Genomic DNA, 18,490 nt, shown 5'->3' with positions numbered 1-18,490 from the left:
TCTCTTCTTTCGTGAGTAAAAGCAGAGCAGTATCTGATACAGTAGTCTGGTTTCTTATACACTACTCAACAGGTGATAACATGATCTAACCCAGCTGATATATTGCTGGCTAAAAGTTTGAAGCATAAGGTTCAGATTCTACAATATTCTACTAATTCTTTAAGTATGAAATTGCTAGATTGGGTTTACATATAACAAGAGTCACTTGCACATAAAATCAAACAGCAGTGTGACTGGCGCCAAAGGGAGGAACCAGCATACCTAATATGAGGATAGTTTTATTATTATTATTATTTTTTAAATATTTTGTTTATTTATTTGATAGAGAGAGAGCACAAGCAGGGGAAGTGGCAGGCAGAGGGAGAAGCAGGCTTCCTGCTGAGCAGGGAGCCCAATGCGGGGACCGTGGGATCATGACCTGAGCCGAAGGCAGCCGCCTAACTGACTGAGCCACCCAGGTGCCCCTATTATCTTTTTTTTAAAGATTTTCTTTATTTGGGCGCCTGGGTGGCTCAGTTGGTTAAGCGACTGCCTTCGGCTCAGGTCATGATCCTGGAGTCCCGGGATCGAGCCCCGCATCGGGCTCCCTGCTCGGCAGGGAGTCTGCTTCTCCCTCTCCCACTCCCCGTTTGTGTTCCCTCTCTCGCTGTGTCTTTCTCTGTCAAATAAATAAATAAAATCTTTAAAAAAAAGAAAAAGAAAAAAAGATTTTCTTTATTTGACAGAGAGACACAGCGAGAGAGGGAACACAAGCAGGGGAAGTGGGAGAGGGAGAAGCAGGCCTCCCGCCGAGCAGGGAGCCCGATGAGGGGCTCAATCCCATTCATGATCTGAGCCGAAGGCAGATGCTTAATGACTGAGCCACCCATGCACCCTGAGGATAGAGTTTTAAAATCTTTAAGGCCTGGGGCACCTGCATGTCTTAGTCAGTTAAGCATTCGACTCTTGATTTCGGCTCTGGTGATGATCTCAGGGTCTTGATATCGAGCCCCACATCAGTCTCCGTGCTGGGCGTGGAGCCTGTTTAAAGTTCTCTCTCCCCTCTTCTGCTCACCCCCACCCCCACCCTCTCTCTCTCTAAAACAAAAGCAAAAATAAGTAACAACAAAACAAACTTCAGGCCTTCTTACTCCAAAGTTATCATAATCAAATAAAACACTAAAACTAAAACCTCCTACTACAAATAGTTTTTTCCTTGGGTTTACGGTTCAGGGAGTGCTGGCTCTATGTGTACTGCTGGTCCTTTAGATTTTTTTTTTTTTTAAGTAGGTTCCAGGGGCACCTGGGTGGCTCAGTTGTTAAGCGTCTGCCTTCCGCTCAGGTCATGGTCCCAGGGTCCTGGGATCGAGCCCCTCATCGGGCTCCCTGCTCGGTGGGAAGCCTGCTTCTCCCTCTCCCACTCCCCCTGCTTGTTTTTCTGCTCTCGCTCTCTCTCTCTGTCAAATAAATAAAATCTTAAAAAAATAAATAAAGTAGGCGCCACGCCCAATGCGAAGCTCAAACTCACAACCCTGAGATCAAGGGTAGCATACTCTACTGACTGAGCCAGCCAGGTGCCCCTCCTTTAGATTCATTTTATGGACTTATCCTTAAGAGTATGTAAGTATAATAAAAACTCCACCGTTCATATAATGTGAATTTAGTCTCTCAAGCTGGGAGTGGGGGGGAGGTTTCTAGCCTGACACACATATGTATATTCTGAAATACTGAATACTACTTACAATACCATCATGGTAGTGAGATTTTTAGTTAAGAGGTCCTCAACTAGAAATTATTAAGAACTTCTGCCCTAAAAAAAAAAAAAAGAACTTCTGCCCTAGTTATTATTGTACACATATGAAAGAGAGGCAGAGACAGAGTATGGGTAGAATGAAACATGACTTGAGTTAGGAAAAAGAGGCACTATAAAAGCAGACAGGACAGAAAACAGACGATGGTATCCTTGTTATTTTTTATTTATCATTTATCTTGGATGAAATAAAACCCTTTTTTTGGATAACAAGTTCTGACTAAAGATCAATCAGTTCCTCTGAAGAAAATTACTCATTCTCATATGTCAGGCATTACATTTTAGATTAAACTCAAATATTACGAAAAGCAGAGGTCAATCCTGTTTTACAATTGGATGTAACTTTGCTTACTCTGCATATGAGCTGATCATTATGTTCAAAGACACTGCAATTTATAACAGCTTTTGTTATCTTCCCAACATGTATCCTATCCCAACTTATACCCATTAAATCCTCCCTTTCAGAAGACCACAATATTAACAAGTGGCTTACAGCTTCAGTTAAAAAAAACAACAACAAAGTTTAGCAGACTATGGGATATTCAATATTTAAATGGAATTGAGTAAGTAGCAACCACATGTGTGAGACATGTCCATCTACAAACACATCAAATTTGTTTTTAAATAAGCCTCAGTGACTTAAAGTATATCTACATATAAATGCAATCTATTTTTTTGAAGAAAAAAAATTTTCCATACAATATATGAGCACAAGCTTCTATAAACAATGAAAAGTCTGCTTCGGCAAATTCTATAGTTTGAGAATCCCAGGGTACTCCCCTCCTTCTTTGTTTGATGCCAACCGGTAACAAAACCTAACAGTTTAGCAAAAAAGGGCTCAATCCCTGTGTTTGACAAGGCTGTAGGTCAGCTTTTTGCTCATTATCACCTCATCAAACAAGCAGTGGCTTTGGTATAGATCCTAGTGAAAAAGTCTCTAAAGGACCGTAAATAAAATTACTTTATCAAGCAATATTTGGGAAACAAATCACAACTGAAACCAAGAATAACGAACTGAAACCTGGACCAGTGTTAGACAACTGAGGGAGGGAACAACTGCTGACCAGATCACATTTCCAGCTACAGCCAGCCAAGTGAAAGCCAGGGGGGTAAGGATCATTTACTTTCAGAACTTTGATGGACCTACAATTATTGAACACAAGGTGTTCTAGTTCTAATGTAAGGCAATGTATCGAATTTTAAATTTTCTTCTATGACTTGTTCTTGACCCTTCTTGGACCACACTCATTATACTTTATCCTCTGTGTGTTACGCTATTTTTTAAAAATTGGGTATAGGATCACCTAGTCAGCTCAGTCCGTGGAGCATATGACTTTTTTTTTAAAGATTTATTTTAGAGAAAGAAAGAACATGCGTGGCCAAGAGAGCACACGCACAGTAGGGAGGGGCAGAGGGAGAAGGAGAGAGTCTCAAATTCCACTCTAGGCCTGACATGGGGCTCGATCCCATGACCCTGCAATCACAACCTGAGCTGAAACCAAGAGTCAGACACTTAACCGACTGCACCATCCAGGCACCCCAAGTATGTGACTCTTAATTTCAGGGTTGTGAGTTCAAGCCCCATGCTGGGTGTAATGCTTACTTTAAAAAAAAAATGGGGTATATAGTTCAAATACCATAAAATTTATCATTTTAAAGTGCTGGACTGGCATCTATTAAAAATAGTTAAAGGCAAATAAAATAGCCAAAGCCACCTAGGGCAAGGAATAACAGTTGTGACAGACAAAAGACAAAGCAAAAAGCCTGGGAGCAAAGACTGGTAAAGGAAATCCTTTGGGAATAAGGACTTTGAAAAGCTCCTGTATATTCTGGGGAATCTAGAAGGCTATGGGCAGGTTCAGTGCTGGGAGCATGCTCAGCAAAGAGCTGAGAATGCCCTACACTTTCATCTCTGGCTGACCTTCAGGCTATGCATATGTAGGGTGGGCTAAGAAAGACGTGAAAACTGCCTGAGTTTTGAAGGTATGCCTCAACATAAACAGCCCATCTGCAAAGACTGGGAGAGTTGTTTTTTGCTTATAGGTATTTAAGAAAATCTCTTTTAGGGGTGCCTGGGTGGCTCAGTTCATTAAGCGTCTGCCTTTGGCTCAGGTCATGATCCCAGGGTCCTGGGATCGAGCCCCGCATCGGGCTCCCTGCTCAGCGGGAAGCCTGCTTCCCCCTCTCCCACTCCCCCTGCTTGTGTTCCTTCTCTCGCTTTGTCTCTCTCTGTCAAATAAATAAATAAGATCTTTAAAAAAAAAAAAAAGATTTTATTTTTAAGTAATCTCCACATCCAACATAGGGGCTTGAACTCATAACCCCCAAGATCAAGAGTTGCACGCTCCACCAACTGAGCCAGCCAAGTACCCCTGGAAAATCTTTTTTTTTTTTTTTGAAAATCTCTTTTAAATAACTACCTGACCTCTAAGCTAATAGAACAGAGACTTCAATGGCCACACACACACAATTCAAACTCTTACAAAATTAGTTTAGAAAAGTCACTAAACAAACAAACATCAAGCAGAAAGACATCCCTGGGGGGGCGCCTGGGCGGCTCGGTTGGTTGAGCGTCTGCCTTCGGCTCAGGTCGTGGTCCCGGGGTCCTGGGATAGAGCCCCGCACATCAGGCTCCCTGCTCAGTGGGGAGCCTGCTTCTCCCTCTCCCTCTGATCCTTCTCCCCGCTTGTGCTCTCTCAAGTAAGTAAATAAAATCTTTTCTTTATTTTAAAGATTTTATTTATTTATTTGAGAGAGCGAGAATGAGAGAGAGAGCACATGTGAAGGGGAAGGGTCAGAGGGAGAAGCAGACTCCCTGAGCAGGGAGCCCAATGTGGCACTCGATCCCGGGACTCCAGGATCATGACCTGAGCTGAGGGCAGTTGCTGAACCAACTAAGCCACCCAGGCACCCCGTAAATAAAATCTTAAAAAAGAAAAGAAAAACAACCCTGGGAGAGAATCTAACTGCCAAAGATGCCATATTATAATGTTCAAAATGTCCAGTTTACAAAAAAATTAGGAAGCATGCAAAGAAGAAAATGACTTATACATAAACTTCCCTGAGGAAGCCTAGACACTAGACTTATTAGACTTTAAATTGCTACAAAAAACGAAAGGAAACCATAAGAATGAGGTCTCATCAGGCTTCCTGCTCAGCAGGGAGCCTGCTTCTCCCTCCCCCCACCCCACACCCCTACTTGTGCTCTCTCAAATAAATAAAATCTTAAAAAACAAAAAACAAAAACAAATGAGGTCTCATCAAATAGAGAACACTAATACAGAGAAATTATTAAAAAAAAAAAAAAAGAAAAAGAGGGATGTTTGGATGGCTCAGGCAGTTAAACGTCTGCCTTCAGCTCAGTTCATGATCTCAGGGTCCTGGGATCGAGTTCCACATCAGGCTCCTTGCTCAACAGGGAGCCTGCTTCTGCCCCTACTTGTGCTCGATCCTGCTCTCTCTCTCTCTGACAAATAAATAAATAAATAAATAAAATCTTAAAAAAAAAAAATTTCTGCACTTGAAAAGTACAATAATGGATGCCTGAGTGGCTCAGTCCGTTAAGCATCTGCCTTTGGCTCAGGTCATGATCCCAAGGTCCTGGGACTGAGTCCCACGTCGAGCTCCCTCCTCTGCGGGGAGCCTGCTTCTCCCTCTGCCTCTGCTTCTCTCTCTCTCTCATGAGAAAGAGAATAAATAAATTCTTTAAAAAAAAAGTACAATAACTGAAATGGAAAATTTACTAGATGGATTACAACAGATCTGATCAAGGAGAAAAAAAATCAGCAACCTTGAAAATAAGTCAACTGAGATTACTGAGCCTGAGGCAAAAAATAAAGCAATGAAGAAAAATTAATAGAACCTAGGAGACCAGTGGGGACCATCCAATGTACCAACATACACATAATGAGACAAGGAGCCAGAAAGAGTATTTTAAGAATTAATGGCCCCTTGCGGTGCTTGGTTGGCTCAGTTGCTGATCTCAGGATTGTGGATTCAAGCTACACGCTGGTTGTAGAGACTGCTTAAAAATAAAATTGTAGGGGCACCTGGGTGACTCAATCTGTTAAGCATCTCTTGGTTTCAGCTTGGGACGTGACCTCGAGGTTGTTGGATGGAGCCCTACAGTGGGTTCCTCGCTGAGCACGGAGTCAGCTTCAGATTCTCTCCCCCGCTCTCTCAAATAAATAAATAAAATCCTTAAAAAATTAAAATAAAATCTTAAAAAAAAAAACAAACCAATAGCTCCAAACTCCTCAAACTTGATGAAATCCATGTTACTCTACATATCCAAGAAGCTCAACAAACTCTAAGATAAACTCAAAGTGATCCCCACATCAAGACACATTATAATCAAATTACTGAAAGACAAAGAGAAGAGAGATAATCTCTAAAACAAGTGACCCTACATACAAGGGATCCTCAAAATAAGATTAACAGTTGATTTCACATCAGATACCATAGGGGTCAGAAAACATATTCGAAGTGCTGAAAGAAAAAAACAAAACAAAACTATTTTTCAAAAATTAAGGAGAGGGACGCCTAGGTGGCTTAGTCTCTTAAGTGTCTGCCTTTAGCTTAGGTCATGATCCTGGGGTCCTGGGATGGGGTCCTGGGATTGAGTCCCGCTTAGGCTCCTTGCTCAGTGGGAAGTCTGCTTCTCCCTCTGCCTGCCACTCCCCCTGCTTGTGCTCTCTGACAAATAAATAAATTCTTAAAAAAAAATTAAGGAGAGGGCGCCTGGGTGGCTCAGTTGGTTGAGCGACTGCCTTCGGCTCAGGTCATGATCCTGGAGTCCCTGGCTCGAGTCCCGCATCGGGCTCCCTGCTGGGCAGGGAGCCTGCTTCTCCCTCTGACCCTCTCCCCTCTCATGTGCTCTCTCTCTCTCATTCTCTCTCTCTCAAATAAATAAATAAAATCTTTAAAAAAAAAAAAATTAAGGAGAGGGGCACATGGGTGGCTCAGATGGTTAAGCGTCTGCCTTCGGCTCAGGTCATGATCCCAGGGTCCTGGGATAGAGCCCCGCATCGGGCTCCCTGCTTGGCGGGGAGCCTGCTTCTCCCTCTCCCTCTACGGTTCTCCCTGCTTGTGCTCTCTTACTCTATCAAATAAATAAATAAAATCTTAAAAAAAAAAAAATTAAGGAGAGATTAAGACATTCCCAGATAAATAAAAAAATGAGAGGGGCACCTGGGTGGCTCAGTGGGTTAAGTGCCTGCATTCAGCTCAGGTCATGATGTCAGGGTCCTGGGATCCAGTCCCCTGTGGGCCCCCTGCTCAGCAGGGAGTCTGCTTCTCCCTTTCCCTTTGTCCCCAACCCCCACTACCTGCTCATGCTCGTGTTCTCTCAAATAATCTTAAAAAAAAAAAAAGAGAACGAGAGAGCGCATGCACGTGCATCACCAGTAGACCTATCCTGTAAGAAACGCTAAAGTGAGTCCTTCAGGCTGAAACAAGGACACTACACATTTAACTTGAATCCAAGGTAACTATACAAATTCGGAAATCAGTAATAATGTACTTTTGGCTCTTAACTCCTTTTTCTTTATGTGATTTAAAAGACAAATACAGGCGCCTGGGTGGCTCAGTCATTAAGCGTCTGCCTTCAGCTCAGGTCATGATCCCAGGGTCCTGGGATCGAGCCCCACATCGGGCTCCCTGCTTGGCGGGGAGCCTGCTTCTCCCTCTCCCACTCCCCCTGCTCGTGTTCCTGCTCTCGCTATCTGTCAAATAAATAAAATCTTTAAAAATAAATAAATAAATAAATAAAATAAAACTGGCAGAAATAGGGCACCTAGCTCTTCAGTCAATGGAGCATGAGACTCTCAATCTCGGGGTCATAAATTTAAGCCCCACTTTGGGTGCAGAGATTAAACATAAAATCCTAGGTGTCCCTGGGTGGCTCAGTCGGTTAAGCATCAGACTCTTGGTTTCAGTTCAGGTCATGATTTCATGGAGCCCCAGGCTCAGCAGGAAGTATGCTTGAAGATCTCTCCCTCTGCTCCTCCTCTCACAAGTGCACTGTAGCTCTCTCTCAAATAAATAAATGAATCTTAGTAAAATCTTAAAAACAAAACTGGCAGAAATGAACTGAGAAAGCCAGTAATTTCCCCCAATTAATGTTCACTATTTGCTTCAAAGCATGATTATGCTATAAAATCCTCAAATTATCAGAAAATGATTCAAAAATTATTTTCAAAAAAATTAAAATTTTCATCCTTAATCTCATGCAAAAATTTATTTTATTATTATTTTTTAAGTAAGCTCCATGCCCAACATGAGGCTTGAACTCAGGACCCTGAGATTAAGAGTCATGTGCTCTACCAACTGAGCCAGCCAAATGCCCCTCATGCAAACAATTTTTTTTTTAAGATTTTATTTATCTATTGACAGAGAGCAAGAGAGCACAAACAGGGGGAGCGAAAGAGGAAGAAGGAGAAGCAGGGTCCTCACTGAGCAGGGGGCCCGATGTGGGGCTCGATCCCAGGACCCTGTGATCATGACCTGAGCCAAAGGCAGACACTTACTTGACTGATCAAACAATTTTCAAAGTAATATACTCAGGTGTCTGGTTGGCTCAGCTGGTTAAGTGGCTAACTCTTGGTTTTGGCTCAGGTCCTGATCTATGCTCAGCGGGGAGTCTGCTTAAGGATTCTCTCTCCCTCTGCCCTTCCCCCTGCTCACCCTCTCTCACTCTCTAAATCATTAAAAAAAAAAAAAGAAAAAAGAATATAGTAATACTAACTCAGAACAAGTAGTTTAATATATCTAGAAATTGTTAAAATATTTGTAATAAGATTTCCCTAAATTAAAACCACCAAATAGTAAAAACAGTAATGTATCACCTTATACTTGCTTTGTTTTCAATCATTTAAAAATTTTTAGATAGGTGTTTGTACACAGGAAATTTTGTTGGAAAAGGAAGCATCGAAGTGAAAGAAATGTATATACAAACCACACACTACTTAGAGAAGAAGTAAATACAAGTTAGATATACAAAACAGGCCTAACACCAGATGCCTGGGTGGCTCAGTCCGTTAAGTGTCCAACTCTTTTTTTTTTTTTTTAAAGATTTTATTTATTTATTTGAGAGAGCGAGAATGAGAGAGAGTACATGAGAGGGGGGAGGGTCAGAGAGAGAAGCAGGCTCCTCGCCGAGCAGGGAGCCCGATGCGGGACTCGATCCCGGGACTCCAGGATCATGACCTGAGCCGAAGGCAGTCGCTTAACCAACTGAGCCACCCAGGCGCCCCAAGTGTCCAACTCTTTATCTCAGCTCAGGTCTTGATCTCAGGGTCTTGAGTTCAAGCCTTGTGTTGAGCTCCACACTGGGTGTGGAACCTACTTAAAAAAAAAGAAAAAAACCCAGGTCTCACATATATACATTTTTTCCTCTCCATCTCCATTCCTACCCAGAGGTAATCAGTGTTAAGAGCTTAGTGTGTATCCTTTCATATTTTTTTTTAAAGATTTTATTTATTTATTTGACAGAGAGACAGACAGTGAGAGAAGGAACACAAGCAGGGGGAGTGGGAGAGGGAGAAGCAGGCTTCCCGCGGAGTTGGGAGCCCAATGCAGGGCTCGATCCCAGGACCCTGGTATCATGACCTGAGCCGAAGGCAGATGCTTAACAACTGAGCCACCCAGGCGCCCCCTTTCATATTTTTTTTGCTTACAGAAACACACAAAGAGGATTTTTGTATTTTAATAAAATCATACTAAATAAATTACGTTGAAGATCCATACTAGTCAACATGTACAGGTATATCTCACTTTTTAACAGATGCAACAGCACCAGTTACTCAACTACTTCCCCCTCCGATGCACATCTACATTCTCAGTTTTTTTTTGGTTACAATCCTGCTTTGATCACCATTGCACACATATCCTTCCTTTTCTATGTATGCTATCTGTGTTCTACATTTTCTTAAGTGGGAATAACTGAAGTCAAAAGCCAAAGGCCATGTGCATTTGTAACTTTAAGACAGATTATTTGGGGTGGGGTGCCTGGGTGGTTCAGTCGTTAAGCGTCTGCCTTCGGCTCAGGTCATAATCCCAGGGTCCTGGGATCGAGCCCTGCATTGGGCTCCCTGCTCCGCTGAAGGCCTGCTTCTCCCTCTCCCACTCCCCCTGCTTGTGTTCCCTCTCTAGCTATTTCTCTCTCTGTCAAATAAATAAATAAATAATCTTAAAAAAAAAAAAAAAGATTATTTGGGGGAAAAAACAGATTATTTGCCACAAATGTGGTAATGGACATTCCTGTAATATACTGAGTGCTCTCATTTCTCTATCCTCAACAGTTCTGAACATAACTAATATATTTCAGTTTTGCAAACAGACTCAAGTAGAATCTCACTGTTTTCCTTTACACCTTCTAGGATATGCTTATCTTGCTTAGAAGTTTTTTCCTACCTTGAGGTTTTATTTTCTGTATTTTCTCTATTGGTACAGTGTCACTTTTTTTTACGTTTAAATCTTTAATTCACATGAGACTTTAAGTATGATGCTAAGGATCAAATATTATATTTCCCACATCATTATTTACGAATATATCACACATCATTATTTAACCAAAGGTTATTCCCCATGTTTATCATAATTAAATTCCCATTTATACTGTTTCTAGAACACTTATTCTGTAATTGTATAATGTATACTGTTTTATCTTCAACTATTTTGAAAAATTTTAAACCTACAATAAAGTTTTATAATAGTACAGTGAACGCTTTGTACCTTTCATCTACATTCACCAACTTTTAACATTGTGCCATTGTCACTTTCTCTATATAATTTTTTTTTGCTTAGGGGCGCCTGCGTGGCTCTGGTGGATAAAATGTCTGCCTTTGGCTCAGGTCCTGATCCCAGGGTCCTGGGATGGAGCTCCACGCTGGGCTTGCGGCTCAGCATGGAGTCCGCTTCCCCTCTGCCTCTCCCTCTGCCCCTCCCCACACTCAGGCACGCTCTCTCTCTGAAATAAATTAATCTAAAAAATAAAAATTAGGGGCGCCTGGAAAGCTCAGGCGTTAAGCGTCTGCGTTTGGCTCGGGTCATGATCCCAGGGTCCTGGGATCAAGCCCCGCATCGGGCTCCCTGCTCAGCGGGAAGCCTGCTTCTCCCTCTCCCACTCCCCCTGCTTGTGTTCCCTCTCTCTCTGTGTCTCTGTCAGATAAATAAATTTTAAAAAATAAAATAAATTAAATAAATTTAAAAAAATTAAAAAGCGTTGGATGACATATTTTAAAAGAAACTTTTAAAAGCACTAAAGTATTGGGGCACCTGGGTGGCTCAGTCAGTTAAGGGTCTGCCTTCGGCTCAGGTCATGATCCCAGGGTCCTGGGATTGAGTCCCGCATCAGGCTCCCTGCTCAGCGAGGAGTCGAGGAGTTGGCTTGTCGGCTTCTCCCTCTCCTGCCTCCCCCTGAGCTCCCACGCACTCTCTCTCTCTTAAATAAGTAACATCTTAAAAAAAAAGAAAACATTATGCTAAGTTAAAGAAACCCATCACACGAACCATGAGAGACGATGGACTCTGAAAAACAAACTGAGGGTTCTAGAGGGGAGGGGGAGGGGGGTGGGAGGATGGGTTAGCCTGGTGATGGGTATTGAGGACGGCACATTCTGCATGGAGCACTGGGTGTTATGCACAAACAATGAATCATGGAACACTACATATAAAACTAATGATGTAATGTACGGGGATTAACATAAGAATAAAAAAAAATTTTAAAAAAAGAAACCCGTCACAAAGCACTACATATTATATGAAAGCTAAGGGATAACAAGGTTTCTAAAACTGATTGTGGTGATAGATATACAACTCTATGACTATCCTAAAAATCACTCTGCTGTGTACTTTAAATGAGATAAATGCAATGAATTCTAGTTCAATAAGAACTATTAAAAAAACAATACTCATTGCCTAGAGGGATAACTAGGTGGCAAGAGATATTTTGTTACATCTTTTGAGTTTTGAATGGGTTACCTATTAAAAATTCAACTTCAATAAACAAAACCCCTACTCTAATTCCACTGATTTTTTCTTTTTTTATTAATTTGTTTTTTACACTTTATTTTCCCTCCCCTCCTATCTACTTAATTTCAGCCAACTTGTTCCTGTTTTTCAAGTTGACAAACATGTTCATTTTCAACCTTTCATTTAATAAAAATGGCTTATAAATTTCCCATATATACAGAATTTAGTTCTTACCAGTCTTTGGTAATTACAAATTATTTAATTTATAATGAACCAGAGATTATTTGGAGGAATATTTTTTAAATTTCCAAGTGGTTAAGGTTCTTCTGATTACACTTTGTTAACCTGATTTCTAGTTTAATTTCATTATGTTACAAAATACAGCCAGAGGGCGCCTGGGTGGCTCAGTTGGTTAAGCGACTGCCTTCGGCTCAGGTCATGATCCTGGAGTCCCTGGATCGAGTCCCGCATCGGGCTCCCTGCTCGGCAGGGAGTCTGCTTCGTCCTCTGACCCTATCCCCTCTCATGTGTTCTCTCTCTCTCATTTATCATTTTTGGGGACACATGGGTAGCTCAGTTGGTTAGGTGTCTTGCCTTCAGCTCAGGGCATGATCCCAGAGTCCTGGGATTGAGTCCCCCATAGGGCTCCTTGCTCAGCAGGGAGTCTGCTTCTCCCTCTGTCTGCCCCTCCCTGTTTATATGCGCCCGCATATGCTCTAATAATTTTTTAAAAATCTTTTTTTTTAAAGTAATTATTTTTTTAAAAAAGATTTTATTTATTTATTTGACAGAGAGCGAGCACAAGTAAGCAGAGTGGCAGGCAGAGGGAGAGGGAGAAGCAGGCTCTCTGCTGAGCAGGGAGCAGACGCGGGGCTCGATCCCAGGACCCCAGGATCACGACCTGAGCCGAAGGCAGCTGCTTAACCTACTGAGCCACCCAGGCACCCCTAATTTTTTAAAAATCTTAAAAAATTTATCATTTTTGAAAACTGATATGCTTGGTTTTATGTCTTCCATCATAATTTCATGTTTATTTTTCTTACATTCTATTCCTGTACTTTATTTTCCTTTTTTAAAAAAGATTTTAAGTAATCTACACCCAACATGGGGCTCAAACTCAACCCCAAGATCAAGAGTCGCATGCTCTACACCAACTAGGCTAGCCAGGTGCCCCTATTTTCCTTTTTTTTTTTTTTTTTAAGATTTTATTTATTTGTCAGAGAGAGAGAGAGAGCACAAGCAAGGGGAGAGGCAGGCAGGGGGAGAAGCAGTCTTCCTGCTGAGCTGGGAGCCGGATGTGGGACTCAATCCCAGGACCCTGGGATCATGACCTGAGCTGAAGGCAAACGCTTAACCGACTGAGCCACTCAGGCGTCCCTATTTTCCTATTTTTAAATAGAGTTTTTATTTATTTATTTATTTAAAGATTTTATTTATTTATTTGACAGAGAGAGAGATAGCAAGAGCAGGAACACAAGCAGGGGGAATGGGAGAGGGAGAAGCTTCTTGCTGAGCAGGGAGCCTGACGTGGGACTCGATCCCAGGACCCTGGGATCATGACCTGAGCCAAAGGCAGACGCTTAACGACTGAGCCACCCAGGCGCCCTTAACTAGAGTTTTTAAAATATCGGATTTATTTTCCGTGACTTACAAACTACTGAGGAGTATCAGTTTTCTCCCCCTAGTCTGAGATATAATTGACATCAGCACTGTAAAGTTTAAGGTGTACAGCATAATAATATGACTTACATCTATCAGAAAATTAGAATAGATTTACATAGATTCCTATTAATTAAAAACATACTCTATACACCCTCAACCAATTCAAGACATTTAGAATGCTTTTCCTTGGGGCGCCTGGGTGGCTCAGTCAAGCATCTGCCTTCAGCTCAGGTCATGATCTCAGGGTCCTGGGACTGAGACCCGCGTCCCTCTCCCTCTGCAGCTCCCCCTGCTTGTGCTCTTTTTCTCTGTCAAATAAATAAAATCTTAAAAAAAAAAAAAAAAAAGAATGCTTTTCTTTGTTCGGGGTATCCAACCCAATCCCTGCTCCCAGACAAGAACCTTTAGAATGATTTTACTTACCCCATTTCCTTCCTCCCACTCCACCTCCCAAGTTTTGTGGAAATAATTTAAGCAGTGTTTGTTTCATACTACTTGGTTTTCTCTCAGGTATAGATTTTTTAGAAGAATTTCTTAACCGAACACTTAAAATTCACATTACTGTCTATTTATATTTTATTAGAGTCATTGCTCATCATTGTTTCTTTTATTCATCATCTTCCCCTAACCTGACATCTTAGTTTTGGCTTAGTATTTCTTCAAAAGGTTACCCGAAGACATTTATTTCTGAGCCACTGCATGTCTGAGAGTATCTTCTGCTTTTATATTTGAATATTATTATTAAATGGGACAGATTTACACTTGTCCTTTCTATTTTCTGCAAATATCCCAGCTTTCACAGTTTTATTCTTTCTTTTGTAAAGATCCTATTCAGGTGAGAGTCTAATATGAGAGCCTAACACTTAAATTCAGAAATTTCACCAGATTTTGGTTAGGTGAGAGCAGTTTTTTTCCTATTAATGCTGTCTGGTGCTTTCAATCCACAAGCTCACATATTCAGCTGTTTCTTCCCTTTCAAAATGCCTCTTCCACATAATGGTTTCTATAAAATTTTAAAATATGGGTATCATTTCAGTTTTAGAAACTTTCTGCCCTAGTTTCATCTCTTAAGAATTTTCATTAAAATTCAAGTAGAGGGGTGCCTGGGTGGCTCAGTCTGTTAAGGGCCCAACTCTTAGTTTGGGCTCAGGTCATGATCTCAGGGTCCTGGGATGAGCCCTGTGTCAGGCTCAACACTCAGCAGGGAGTCTGTTGTTCCTCTCCTTCTGCCCCTTCTCACACTCGTGCTCTCTCTCTCAAATAAATAGAATCTTAAAAAAAAAACTGTAAACACAGTTCTCTCCTTTTTCTTTAAGCTGACTCCACAGACACCTTTTCTTCCTTAACATTATTTGCATACACACATTATTATCATAATCAGTTGTCTCTCCAGCAGTTAGTGAGAGAGGATAAAGAAATTTCTGCTTCAGCTGTTTTCCACTTAAGTTTGTAAGCAGTACTGAATTTTTCATTTTAATGTTTGGCAGTATACATTAATAACTAAAAGCAGGGGCTCTGGAACCCAAGGGCAAGTTTTAACCCCTCCGTGTCTCAGGTTCCCCATCTATTAAGTGGATAATAATAATAGTAACTAGGTACAGAGCCTGGTACATGACACTATTACCTATTTTGGTGCTTATTAAACATTTAGAGCAATTAAAGGTTGCTGGAGCAAGGTATAAGGTAAAAAAAAAAAAAAAAATCACATGTTCAAAAACCTGTAGAAGTGAAACAACATCACAGAATGAGGCCTTTAACCCTAATCTCAACTAGATGTAACAAAGGTGATCTGGTGAGAGTAAGGATGGCTCAAGTACTGCCGATCATCACTACTAATTAAAAGCTCAAAGCACATCAGAAATATCATCCTTATTTATAAAAACTGATACAAAAATAAGCAGATGGGGCGCCTGGGTGGCTCAGTCGGTTAAGCATCTGACTCTTGATTTTGGCTCAGGTCATGATCTCAGGGTCATGAGACCCAGCCCGGCGTGGAGCCTGCACTTGTGTGTGGAGTCTGCTTAAGAATCCCTCTTTCCGGGGCGCCTGGGTGGCTCAGTCAGTTAAGTGTCTGCCTTCGGCTCAGGTCATGATCCCAGGGTCCTGGGATGGAGCCCCACATCGGGCTCCTTGCTCAGTAGGGAGCCTGCTTCTCCCTCTCCTTCTGCTTGTGCTCTGTCAAAAAAAAAAATTTCCCTCTTGCCCTCCTCTCCCCCAACCCCTCCACCTCCCTGCTCCCTCTCTCAAAACAAAAAACAAAGAATCAATAAATGTAAAAATGCAAAAAGAAAAGTTAAAAAAAAAATAAGCAGAAGCAATTCAAACTTCTAAACCCACACTATCCAATATGGTGGCCAGTAGCTACATATGGTTTTAAATCTAAGTTAATTAGAATTCAGTAACATAAAAAATTTAGTTCTTTAGTTGCACTCGCCACATTTCAAGTGCTCAATAGACACATGTGCTTTAGTAGTTCTCTAACTGGACAACACTGCTCTAAACAATAAGGAAATTTAGGGTGCCTGGGTGGCTCAGATGGTTAAGCGTCTGCCTTCGGCTCAGGTCATGATCCCAGGGTCCTGGGAGCGAGTCTGGCATCGGGCTCTCTGCTCCTTGGAAGCCTGCTTCTCCCTCTGCCTCTCTCTCTCTGTCTCTCACGAATAAATAAATAAAATCTTAAAAAAATAATAAAAATAAGGAAATTTAGAAGAAAAAAGGGAAAAAAGATTGTTACTATAACCGAACCTTAGGCTGTATCAAACGCAAATTACTAATGCACCTATGCAACAGGGTGGTCCAGATCACAAAGAGATAACTTGGACAACTTTAATCTTGGACTGGGTCCAAATCTACGATATGCCACTAACCACCTAGAGGATCCTGAATATGTCACTAAACCACAAGCAGCACAGTAAAATGGTTAAGAGCACATAATCTCTGGACTACTTGGGTCTGAATTCCAGTTCTTAACAGCTGTGCAACAGTGGACCAGTTAATTCACATCATTACTTGTTATCTTTACTTTACAGTAGTACTTACCACCTAGAGAAGGTGAATATTAAATACTTGTAAAAGCACTCAGAACAATGTCTGGCATTACTAAGTGCTATAGAAATATGTGCCTAATAAAACTCTATTTTCTCAATTTCAAAATGGGCAAGATAAAACTTGCTCTGCCTATTTCATAGGTTATAATGAACACGTTTGTAAATTACAAGGATATGTAAAAGCACAAAAGGAAGGGAGCTGAGTCCTTATTTTCGACCTTCTTTCACCTCACAGTCCATGAAATTGCTATGCTAACAGCATTTTGTTTATATTTTCTATTGAAACTGGAGCATCACTCTCTAGAGTCATAAAGGGGTAAACCTGAATACAGTGTACAGTGCTTACTGAAGGAAAAGCCTACTATAAACTTACTCTGTTCCAAAGAGGTTAGAGATCATCTACCTCAACTGGAGCTCCTTAACAGCAACATGCAATATATTATAATAAAACCCTCCCAGCTCTCAAGCCTTTAACCATCACAGGAGTTTCCATTGCCTAAAACCCATCCCTTAAAGAAAGAGATAAATAGGCTGTCATTTTTGGAAAGTCACCTATCTTTATTTGTCGTAGACACTTATCCGTGACAAAAGATTAAGTTTTGTACAAATTCACAATTAACAAGGAGCATAAACAAGCTAATTTGCCCCAAATATCCTTTCACAAACCGGAATCAGAAGCACAAACCAGCAAACACTCGGAATCACATTAAAAATCCTTAGACCCTTTCCTTATTTCCAAACATAACCTGCAGCGGTTGAAATTTCAAAGGCTATTTTGAAGAAAATGAAGACCAACACCTGCTCAACTGCAATTTGTGAAAAATCATGCCACGAGACTACAATATTAGCCACACACGAAAACGGGAATTTGTCTTCTGTTGAAATAAATGTCAAAAGCTGTCAGCTGTTAGACTTTCTCCCACGGCAAATTAGAAACCAGATTCTTTCTAGAGTTTGAGGTTTCGGTGAGGTGATGGGGCTGCAAAATCAGGGAAAGCAAGACAACAAGAGGAAGCAGAAAAAGGCCCCTTTTTGAGTCACCAGAAAATCACACTGCTGGCTGCTTCAACAAATGTTTTGAAAAAACAAACTTCACCACAAGCCACATAATTTTTGTGGTAGTGGGCAGTAAGCACATAGTGGAAGAGAAATTTAAGAGGACCGGAATCCAAGAATATGAACTGGATGGGCCCTTAAAGTTCATCTGGCTCACAACCCTCCCGGAGTAGGAGTCCCGCCCTCCTATCCTGAGCATGGGAAACAATATAACTAAAAATAAAGAGTAAGTGAAGGTGAAGAAACGGGAGAAAGCCGATCAGAAAGGTACTGGCCCGTGGACGGTCGCAGAATGCTCCCCTAGGACGCTCGCCAGCCCACCAGTCCCTCCGCCCCTTTCTCTTCCCCCACCTCAGCTTCGAGAGCAGCGCGCACGCGCAGCAAGTAGGAGCTGCGCGTGGCGACGCGCAGGCGTAAACTGGGGAGAAACAATGAGCTTTGTTGCCGAAGCGGCAGTGGGGGGCAGGGGAAAAGGGTACCAGTGAGGGGGGGAAGAAAGGGGGGGGGGGGGGGGCGCACGAGAAAGTGCTATCCCGGCAACCCTCGCGCGCCACTGAAGACCCGGATAGAGTGCTGCGAGATCCAAATCATAAATAATAATGACAATGAGAAAAAAAGCGACGGCCATTTCTCAGAGAAGAAAGAGTCTAAGTCGGTCCCAGCTCATCTCTCGGACGCAACTAAAGGTGCAAGGAATAAAGGAACCCATACGAGGCTTGGTGGCCAACAACCCGGGGGACCCTCCAGGCCCCTCAACCGTTGCCGAGGTGCTGTCCCTCGACCGCCGGGGTCGCCGCACCCTTCTGGCCGCTCCGCCCGAGGGAACCCCTCACCCAGTGCACGGCAGCGGGGACGGCAGCCAACGAATCCGGTCGGCCTCCGCGGATCTCCACAGGCAGCGCCGCTTCCCCGCTCGACGCGCGCTTCGCCCGCCGCCTCCCTTCTCCAGTCCAAACAAACACCC

At 42.1% G+C, this 18,490-nt stretch overlaps 1 protein-coding gene across 1 annotated transcript in view; it reads right to left on the bottom strand.

The window, feature by feature from the left end:
• Window positions 1–18,490, bottom strand: part of PAIP2 (poly(A) binding protein interacting protein 2) — a 25,271-nt gene extending 6,781 nt beyond the window's left edge. Inside the window, exon 1 of the mRNA XM_021702187.1 lies at window positions 18,360–18,490. The gene's annotated coding sequence lies outside the window, so the exon portion shown is untranslated. The remainder of the gene's footprint in view (window positions 1–18,359) is intronic.

The sequence above is a fragment of the Neomonachus schauinslandi genome, chromosome 7 (genome assembly GCF_002201575.2).
Source record: "Neomonachus schauinslandi chromosome 7, ASM220157v2, whole genome shotgun sequence".
Classification (NCBI taxonomy): Eukaryota; Metazoa; Chordata; class Mammalia; order Carnivora; family Phocidae; genus Neomonachus; species Neomonachus schauinslandi.
This window is presented reverse-complemented; position numbering and strand designations above follow the sequence as displayed.